This window comes from Siphateles boraxobius, unplaced genomic scaffold (assembly GCF_051911475.1).
Source record: "Siphateles boraxobius isolate OS27281-9 unplaced genomic scaffold, OSU_SipBor_1 9, whole genome shotgun sequence".
NCBI lineage: Eukaryota > Metazoa > Chordata > Actinopteri > Cypriniformes > Leuciscidae > Siphateles > Siphateles boraxobius.
Window position 1 is genome coordinate 911,243 of NW_027509219.1, and position 11,615 is coordinate 922,857.

Consider the following 11,615-nt stretch of genomic DNA (forward strand, 5'->3'; position numbering starts at 1 on the left):
GTGGCGTTGACAGGTGCATGAGCTTTATCACAAGTGGAGGTGGTTCCATCCAACGTTGCTTTGGCACAAGTTACCTCATCCAAATCCCAACAACACCGCCCATGAACAAAACACATTTAACATTTATTTTGAAACCCCCATATTCTGTTCTTTATCCCTCTATTGTATCATAAAATAAATATTATCTTTTGAAATATGTGATTTTCCAACAGTAAAATTTGGGGTCTGGCCAAAGTCCATATGACTTTTGCACAATATGTGCCTGATAAGTCTTTTGAATTCACATGATAGCTTTGTGTGAAGAGCAGATTGAAACTGAAACAATTGAATCTCTTGAAAAGATTCACATCTCCTTGTGAAATAGTACAGTTTAGAATACTTTATACATGTAATTTCATAATTACATTCTGTTGTCTTTGAAATGGTACTATACAAGTGTACCTTCAATACAATTAAGTGCACTTTTTTCTCTTTCATGGTGCTCTTTATTATTTTGGACCACGTCCGTCCTTTTTAACGTTTAATAAATTGTAAAAAGTATTCCTCAATAATTCACCGTTTGTATTCCACAGTCTTCTTTTTTATCATTTAACTCTATATATCTTCAAGCTTCAAGTATGTTTTTTGAGATGTTGTTCATAATAACAAAAGTCAAGTCACCTTTATTTATATAGCGCTCAATACAGATTATTTCAAAGCAGCTTTACAGTGACAACAGGAAAATAATGCAACAAAGTTTGTTTCGGCTGTACAAAGTCTAGTAAGTTCAGTAATGGATCATTTCTGTAATAAAAACGAATTAATTTAGTCAATTTATCTAGACAGCCACTCTGGAGAAGGCTCAACTGATCGCTCAGCCCAGTTTAGTTCAGATCAATAATATTGTTGAATATTAATTGGAATTAATAGTGATATCCAGTATTTGTATACAGTATATCCAGTATAATAGTGATATCCAGTATTTTCTCAGCAAAAATCATTCTCAATTGTTCAGGAAAAGGTGAGCGAGACCGTGGGAGCAGTTAGAGACTGAAAGCTGAGTATGAAAATCGGTATGCAAAGATAATCCCGCTGTCCCATTGTTCAGAGAGGGAACTTCTCCCTCTTAGCTCCGGCTTGTGACACTGTGTGGTTTTCTTTTTTTTTTCATCTCCACGGATGAGAGGTTTTCTGTCTTTACTGGTGCCTGCAGAATTTCCTTATGCTGATAAAGAAGGGAGTGGGCATATAGGCAGTAAGGATGGAGTCTTTGTGAAGCAAAGCAGAAGTCAACAGCCTGTGTTTTAAAGGGAAATAAATGTATGGGTGTTTAGTGGCAGGTGTTTGTCCCTGACATCTGTCTTATTAGTCCTATGCAAAAATTTGTGACTGTCATCTGACCATACTTGTGTGAGTGGCTGAGAGCTGTTGCTATTACATTGCGTTTCTAATACTACCAGGATATGCAGAGGTCCCATGGAACGGTCAATCATTAAACGTCTGAGCAGAGTTTATATAAACCTCCAATAACACAAAGCCTTCTTTTTTATTGCAGCTTTATGGAGGCTCGTGACTTGTGTGTGCTCCTAGAAGTTCCTTCTAGGTGTGTGTACAGCTCACTTCCCAGCTGTCTGTTCACCTACATGCCACACACACACACACACACACACACACACACACACACACACACACACACACACACACACACACACTGGACAGACCTCAACCACTAGCTCTGTTCCAAAACCTGTGAGCTCCCTAGTTAGACCGCATTTTAAGTGCTTGTGTTTGTGTGTTTTTGAAATTGTTTTTCACTGTAAACATGCTTTAGATGGAGTGTTGTAATTCTGTCATGACAACTTTCAGGTGATTGGTATAGCAATGGAAATGGCAATGTTGGTGTATTTGGTCTTGGCGGAATAGATCTTCAACGCTGCTGCTGCTGCAGAGCAAGTACCGAGACTTGCTACTGCCAATACATTCACAGACAGTGTGAGCATGTAGGACATGCTGCTGCACATACATGAATTAACCCCTGTCGCAGATCTATACAGGTGGAGCTGGGGAAGGTGGAGGGTTTCTGAAACCCTACCGGTATGTGTTTGAATGTTGAGCCGCAGCTCATTGGCCGCTGATGCAACAACAACCAATCAGCTGTGCTATGTAGATAAAGACATGATCGCTACCAAATTAGTTAGACCTATCAGCCTGTGCCATCTAGAGTTTCATGCCAGAACTAGATGATTACAAGATGGCATCCTGTGAAGTTCTACCAAGAGCTGTTCACGGATTTTTGCATTTCTTTGTCAACACTATCAACGCTGAAATGAATCTGCAGCAGTCAGGTGGTACAAGTAAGAGCTCTGTAAGTTGTATATGTTCATTATTATTGTAATGTTATGTGCTTTGAGACATAAGGTAATTTAACGGCACCTCTCGTGACTCTTTGCAGTCTCTGTTCTGAAGGAGCCATGGCTTTGTAGACGTTCTGAAGGGAGGGTGGGATCTCATGCTTTCAAAGCGAACCTGCTATTGTTAGCCTCTCTGAAATTTCCAACCCTAGCTTTAAAAGAAGTTCAACTGCCCTGCATTCTTTTCTATTTTTCTGTTTTGCCTTGCTTTTTTAAAAGCAAGAGCGTGTGAGTGCAGCAGTATAGTAGGTTTCCCTTGTGGAGAATGCAATTTGCAGAATACACTGCAGCAAACTTTGTAAAAAAAAAAAAAACTTTTTAAAAACACTGTAGGCTGTTATCCCTCCAGGAGCAGGACACTGTCTCTGAAGCAGGGGTGTCCAATTGACCATTCACAAAGCCCCGCCCCCTATAGTTACTGTTGCTATGTCCGAAAAGCCACGCCTCTCTCACGCCCGCCATGTTCTCACGCAGTGAAAAATACATCACGGAGCAAAGAGGAAACTGATAACATGCTGACAGACAGGACCGAACAGGTTACTTTTGATATGAAACAAAGTCTCAACTTTTAAATGAGGTAATTTTTAAAAGAAATTTAAACAATAAATACCGTTTTGTGGCTCTTTAATGTGTCTGACAGATCTCTGTAGAGCCTCAGTTAAAGCTGCTTGTGAACTTATCGTCTCTTCCTTCTAGTTAATTTATAGCATCAAATAAACATGAATGAACATAAGAAGGAATGTTGTTTTAACTGCGGAAAGACGTCAGTACACACCGTTTTTCAAGTTCAAATCTTCCAACGTTAATCTACTAACTCTCCTGACTGCTTTGTCGAAACATTGACAAAAATGGCGGATTCGGAGGATGGTGGATTATGATTGGTCAGATCGCCTGTCACTCAAACTCCCTGCGAAGGGTCAATTCTGCTTCTAGAGAGCCACCTTCCAGCAGAGATTTTATCTCTGGCCCTTATTAAGCACGGCTAAACCAGCAAATCAAGGTTATTATGATCACTGGAAACTTAGAAACAGTTATGTTGGAGCTAAACTCTTCAGGAGCGTTGGCCTCCAGGAGCAGAATTGGACACCCGTGCTTTAAAAACAACTTCTGATGTAGATAATTGAAAACAGGGCAGCTCATTAGGTTTTGGAACAGAGTTATTGTCTCTGTGGTTCCTTCTCCTTCCAGATTAAGGCTCCATGTATACTCAAGTCTTCTTGAAATTTCCATATACAATGCCAGCTAATTGTACATGACAGGGACCCTATACTTTCAGCCCCCACATGACACGCACTGATACATTAGTGTGTAGCTGTTAAAATGACAACCCTCCCAATTAATTATTAATTAATTAATTAACCAATAAATTAATTGAGAGCAATTAATTTGAGGTGATTTTGACCAAGGAAACATCGCTGCATTTGCATTGGGGTTAAAGTTTAAGCCTTAGCTGTGGCCTTTACACCTCTAAATCAAACCCAGGGTGTTACACAAAGGATACATTATTGAGTTCAAAGACCAACACACTGAAACATCTCACTTTAACTGCGCAGATGACAAACAGGCTAGTATGATTCCCCCACATACTGCGCAGATATGCATTGTATATTTCATGCAGTTAATAAGACAGACCTTGTGTGAATGCTTAACTTAAGACCTGACCAGCAAATGGGTTCCATGTGCCTCCTATAGAGTTCAACACGTGCCGAATGATGAGGATGTTCTGAGGATCGGAAAAAATGTCTGTGGGCCGTTTGAAATGCTTTGTGGTGCTTGGCATTGATGATCCACTGCAGCTGGAACACTTACGTCCATAGTCACAGTATTTAGATTATGATTTTTTAAATTATGTTTGCTAAGGCAAGCTTCACTTTCATATTGGTCATACAGTACTTGGCCAGCTTCAGCTCCATACCGGCATGATGAATCGGATCTTCAAGCAAAAGGAACTGGATGAATATCTGAATGCGATTGATCCCGACCTGAATTCTGACTTGTGATGCTGCCTGAATCATAATCACACCATGTATGTTCGTTGGCCAGAGGAGGACTGGTCCCCCGACTGAGCCAGGTTTCTCCCAAGGTTTTTTTCTCCATTCTGTCACTGATGCAGTTTGGGTTCCTTGCCACTGTTGCCTCTGGTTTGCTTAGTTGGGGACGTTTATTATTTGACAATATTATTGATCTGACTGTACTGAAGCTGTTTTATGAAAACTGAACTGAGCTGGAAAATGACATTGCTGATTTTTTTTTGCAGAACTGCTTTATAAATTAAATGAACTAATTTAAAGCAACACCAAGGAACTTTTCCTCTGCGGTCGCCCTACAGGTTGGAAGCGGAATTGTCCATTACCGCTGTCGTAAATAATTTAACCTACCGCAGCCTACTGTCGCACGCAAACGCTCGCTGTTTATCCAGCACCGGCTTTGGAATCAACAATGGCCACAGACAAGGTAGAGTATGATGCATGATTTTATGAAAGACATCGCAAACGAAGAAAAACTATGTATGCCGTAAAGCAGTTGAATTTTGTAGTTCTTTTTGTTCTCCGGTTACTACCCGAAACCTGAAGTTACATAGTGCCAGTAAAAAGCGATACAGACACTGTCAGGCTATGGCAGATGTGTCATTCAACCTATTGTAAGTCGATGTACCATCACAAGGGTCTTGGAAATATATATTATGAAGGTTGAAAAACTACACAGTGTTACTTTAATAATTGATGATCTTTACAACAGAACTGAATCAACACTGAACTGACTTCAGCTGAACAACAGCCGAAATGCCTAATTTTCCTGTTGTCACTGTAAAGATGCTTTGAAACAATCTGTACTGTATTAAGCACGATATAAATAAAGGTGACTTGACTTGAATTGCATGCTTGCACAACCTCTGCAATTCGGAACTCCAGTAAAGTCACATTATGTTAATCTTAGTGCTGTCAAATCCTCTCAACTAAAAGTTTGTGCTTACATAAAATATGTGTCTGTATATTATTATATGTACTGTATATATATAATATATATGTCTGTGTGTGTGAGTGTATATATGTATATATATACACACACATAAACACAAACACACACACACACACACACACACACACACACACACACACACACACACACACACACACACACACACACACACACACACACACACACACACACACACACACACACACACATTTATACATATATATGTGTGTGTGTGTATATGTGTATATACACAGACACGGATACACACACACACAAATAATATATATACATAAATAGATTATGTAAACACAAACATTTATCTTGGATGCGATAAATCACTATTCATCAGTAAGACAGCACTAGTTTATTTATATAGCACTTTATACAAAAGATTGTTTAAAAGCAAGCAGCATTACAGTATTAAAAATGAAAAGACAGTAGCCGTGTTTCCATTGCAGTTTTGCAAAACATTCCTTTTTTGAACTGCCTGAAAAAACACCTCATGCGAGCGTAAAAACTTTTTTTTGTGATATATGGGAGTTTTAGCGAAATTGACGTTGGTCCATTGGGTGTATTTTCAATTCGTAATTTTAATTTGTAAAATTTGAAGGGTAATGGAAACGCGGCTACTGACAGTGTCTCTTTCAATTAGAATTAAATCTTTATTTTCAACTATACAGCTGCTCTCCAGTGTGTTCATGGTTTTACTCACTGAACAGAAAAACAATTAACCGGAGAAAATTTCCACGACAAAGAAGGCAGAGCCTCAAAGCCACACCTATTACATCATTGCCACGGACCAATTGAAATTCAAAGGTGTTTACTAGCCGGAGAGTTTACTTTGGCAAAATCCCGAAACGAACACCAAACAAACTTAGTTCGGGCCTGATTTTGTTCGAAATTATGTCGCCAGTTATTAAGAACCAGTTCGTTTTCAATTTAGGCCTATATTTTAGCCTTACTTGAAAGAACAATGGAATCAAACAATGAGTTTTTATAGTGTAAATTCTATTACATGTATCTAGTCATTGTTTATATTATTTTTTGTATATATCTTTGAGAACCTTTTAAATGGATTGTTTACAGCTGTTTGACCAAAACCAATTGAGATTATTGATCACCAACAATTTAAAACTTTATCGAATAAAATAACTTCCAGCAGACAGCCTCGAGTTAGATTAATGCATCGATTTACAATAAAAGAGTGACCCTTGACCTTGACCCACAACGTAATGACGTACACGAAAGCGCAGAGGAAAGAGCAAAACAAAACACCAGTCATGAATTAGAAGTCTAAAACGACAATTTTTAAAGAGAAATGTCGGAGGAGCTTGAGTTTGTTGCCCAGACCTGTTTGTTTGAACCGCTAGAGGCGTCAAAGCTCACGATCCTCCTACATCCTGCGTCATACATCCTCAAGTGTTACTCTTTAGCCGTAAGTCGGCTTGCGTAGGCCGTCCGTCGGAAGCTAGTTATTTTAGTCGATAAAGTTTTAAACATGGATATTTTTCTTAAAACGTAAACATCACTTCCCGCAGAAATGTGTGGAGCACTTTTATCACTGATGGATGCGCTTTGATGGACTTGGATGCACTTTATCCCTTTAAACACTCTCACTGACTTTGTAAAGCTCTTTGATTAAAAAGCATCAGTAATTATCATAGGGAAAAGCTGTGGGGTGAGAACAGACAAGCTTTTACTTTTAAATGGATTGTCTGGTGTTGGTGATCAATAATCTCAATTGATTTTGGTCAAACAGCTGTAAACAATCCGTTTAAAAGGTTCTCAAAGATGTATACAAAATATGATCTAAACAATGACTAGCTTTATACAGAAGAAATATTTACACTATAAAAACTCTGAATAATATGAGGGATCCCATGTTCTTTAAAGCATATTTACTTCAGAGAGGATTTGCATTCAAACACAGCATCTCTTTTTGACAGTCAAGATGATTTGCAGATTCTATTGAAGAAATGCCAGCATAATTTAGCAGGCAAATGTTGAACACACATGCTTTATCAAAAGAAGAAGCTGCAATGAGTTCACTTTGAGCATCAAAGACACATATGGGGGCATTATAAATATATGACAGATATGAGAGTAAGGTCGTTGTAATATGACTTCCAGATATATCTTCTGTCTTTGTGTGCTGCATAAAAAGGTTGTAAATTACAACAGTTTTGAACCACTTGCTTTTGCCCAATAAGTAAGATTTCTTTTACAACTAGAGTTTTACATTTTTCTGAAGAACTTATGAATTATGCTCGACTCTGCAAAATATGCCTCTATGCTAGTGTGTTGTGGGCGATCATTTACTGAGCCAAGTCTTACCTATCCTCAGTTGTCAAGTGGTGGGAAACTCTAGGTCTCGAGATCCACTTTCCTTTCACACTAGCACATTTGATGTCAGAGTTATGTGGTCCGGTTCATTTGAACTCCGATGTGAACAACCATTAACAGAAGTGAACCACTGTTGATGTTATATGATTTGGTCAAATTGTGTTCCTGACTAGCAGGACTGAGATCATGTTTACACCTGGTATTAAGATGCATTTTCAGTGATCCAGTCCACAAGCACTTCTATCGCAAGAATGAGGGTAGCTATGATTTTGCCTGTAGTTTATATGCTTTGGTACAATGCAGCAAAGTCTGAATCACTTGTTTTGGTGCACTTTTTTTCTCCAAAATGCTCCAGTATGATCACATATTATGGGAGTGGGAGTTTCACTGCGGTCCGTGACACATTCAGGACAAATGAGCTTTTAGACTGCACATGCAATATGGTCTCATGCATTCCTGACAAACTTCATATGTGGTTTCAGTGATCCAATCACAAAATGTTTAAGCATAGCCAGACCTTCAGACTGATGGTAGAAGGTCTGGACTCCATCACAGCTTCCATTGGCCAAGGAATCCCCAAGAGGACATCTGAAAACATGCAAAGCAACCAATAACAGTTCGTTTTGTTCCGCATCATGTTTAGGGGTGTGAAAAGTTGATGTCCCTACAATAAGAGACCAGCATCCATCTAATAAATTATTCATTCAAGAACGTTGTGCAAGCTTACTGCAACAATGGCACTGCGAACTTCACATACTTTTGAAAATCCAGCGTTTAGTTGATCCTGATAAGCGCTCATTGTCACAGAAGTAAACATGATGGCTTTCTTTTTCCATAAGGGGGTTTGGCATCATGACGGCTTGGGTTACAGGTGGACCATTACAGAAATGCAAACTTCCTCCGAAAATCCTGTAGAATTCAATACTGTTCTATAACTATAACTATAATCACTGGCTTCCGATAACAGCCATACACGGGTTGAGGTCTGGCCGAAGAGTGAACTCTGACCCCACGCATGATGTAGGAGTAACGTAAGTTTAGGAGAGAGTAGACACCTCTCGTGTTTCAAACAAATAGGGCTGGGCAACAAATTCAAGCTCCTCCAATATTTTTCTTTAAAAATTCTCGTTTTACATTTCTAATTTGTGACCGGTGATTTGTTTTGCTCTATCCACTGCGCTTCCGCATTTGTCAATACGTCATGCGTCGGGTCAGAGGTCACTCTTGTGCCGGAACTTGACTCACGTACAGCCGTTACCAGAAGCCAGTGATTATAGTTTATAAAGTTATAATTTGGGATATTTATCTTACAAAAACACATCGCTTTACTACAGAAGACCTTTATTAACCCCCTGGAGTCGTATGGATTACATTTATGATGGATGGATGCACTTTTGGGCTTCAAAAAACAAGTAACATCGACTCCCATTATAAAGCTTGGAAGAGCCAGGATATTTCTTTATATAACTCAGATTGTGTTTGGCTGAAGGATGGCTTGAGGGTGAGTAAATTATAGGATAATTTAAATTTTTGGGTGAACTAACTTTTTAATGCCAGGTGTAAATATTGTGTCTGTTCTAAATGCAGAGGAACTGGCCAATTATAGTTTTTTTTATAGTACATCAAGCACTTAAATTGAAAAAGAAGAACTATGGAGCCTTTGTAAATTGTTTGTGGCAGATGAACGCAAGTGCCCTTTATTTGTTGATGCTTTGGAAAAAAACAGAAAAAGTCCACAAGTAAGAAAAGCAACACTATCCGTTTGTGAAGAGAACCCAAAAGGCGGAGGGGAAAACACTCTAACTCTGGTTCGAGACAAAAAATGTTAAGTGTGAAAATTCTCTAAGAGACTTTTCCATCCATTTTATCATCCATCTGGTGAAAATCTGATCATTCAGAGTGCTAGCATAGTTTTCCACACCAAGATGCATGATTGAAGGTATCATTCGTGTACCACCAATGGTGCAGGACGAGTAAGCCTAAGAAATAATATTATGTATCTCTCTCCATCTCTCTGTTTACGTCTGTCGTCACCCCTCCCCCACTTCTTTCCTGCAGTCTATCCCTCATTAGTCTCACTGAGAATGGTTCACACCTCATTGCCACCTCCATTCATTGCTGTATTTCGTGATAAGCCCCCTTTAGTAAGTCAATGGGATCCTTTCAGATTCAGCTGTCTGCTTGCTTGCCTTAGGAACAAGAGGGGGGCTAGCAGACAATTAGATTGATTTATTCCTAGGCTTTGCCATTGTGGAAAATAAGCTCAGAAGAACACTTTTCCATTTCAGGAAATGTATCTTTAGAGTCTTACCAGCATCTGGTCTCATAAGTGGGGTTGGGGATGACTAAACCACTTGATGGTCTAATGTAGAGTAGGCATAGGCCTATATAGTTATTCCTCTGTCACCAGGAAAACAATCATGTTAAAGTAATTGATGTTTCAATAAAACATTATGTCAAAAGAAAAGAATTACATCAGTCCTGAGGCCCTATTGGAACATAAATGGTGTGTCACACAGCTGTCTCTCTCTTGGACTTTGCTGTTATTTAGAGAGCAAATTGGACCAATAAATGTTTTAGTAGAGAGAAAATTGTCACCTCAAGCCCTCTGGTGAAACTTTACAAATGTGAACAGACACTGGCAAACGAATAAACATTGTCTAAATTGAACTTTCAGAAGAAACCATTTTGTTGTTTCCTAGAACAGTAGGTGTCACACTAAACTTGTTTGTTTTATTGCGATATTTCTATCTTTACCTTTTAAGTTTTAAGTTGTTTGCTTTTGTATTTTAATCATATCTTTTAATACAGCTTGACAAATACATCTCTGCTACCCAGGTCAATCACAAAAACCCATGGGACAAAACTGTTATGTTCTCTCCAGAGCCCGATAAGTTAGAGAACATTACTCGGGCTCCCACATCAGGAGCCAGGACAATGTACACCCCCCATCTACACATCGACCCCCAACAATGGCTGCACTGCTACTTAAGCAGATGCTTCCTGGACCCACGGATGTTTTCTATGCTAAAGTCCTCTTGAACTAATTGAAGTTTGAAATAAAAGAGGAGATGTTATCTGGAGCTTGATCGAACCTTTTCCTGCTGTTGAGATAATACGTTTGCAAACTCTTGACTTTGTTGTGGTCATCTTCACTATGCAAACACAAACCGTGTAAGGGGTGTGTGGACATTGTTGTCACACATGCATACACACATAAAGAATGAACGGAACAGCTTTATCAATGGAGGACAAAGAAAGGAGACTTATCAGTCATTTTTCTAATAATGTCTTTAAAGCATTTAGAATATTTTCGTATTTATTTCAATGGGTAGTTGATGCATAACATGGAGATTACAAAACTTAAAGGCCCACTGAAGTGCCTTGAAATGCGCAGCATTATTCAATGTGGGCAGGACATATAGATCAGCAGATTATATCACAGCTCAGCCAGAGCCATTGAGCTCTGTGCTATCGTGTCTCAGGACCGGAGCTAGTGACCGATTTCAGCCACAGCTTCAGCGTAGATTTGTAATATAGGAGCTTCAGATTCTAGAGAGCATTTGATTGGACAGCAAATCTGATGAGAAGCTATATAGTGCAGAGTGATGTCATCAAAATCCTTGATCCATATTGACAAAAGTGAGAGACTGTAAGTTTTAAACGCTTATATCTTCTAAATGCGAATTTTGTCATTGTTGTTGGAGCACACTATCTTATAGACAACACAGTATGGCTAACATCATACTAAAAGCCCAAAAACTTTTATGATTTCATGGGGACTTTAACCAGTCTGTAACTTTCTTGTGTCTCTATTTTTATAATGTAGTGTATAATTTCAAAAAGAAATGTAGAATGTTATTGTTTTTCCTTTTAAGCAAATTTTTTTTTGAGGGGCTCAGT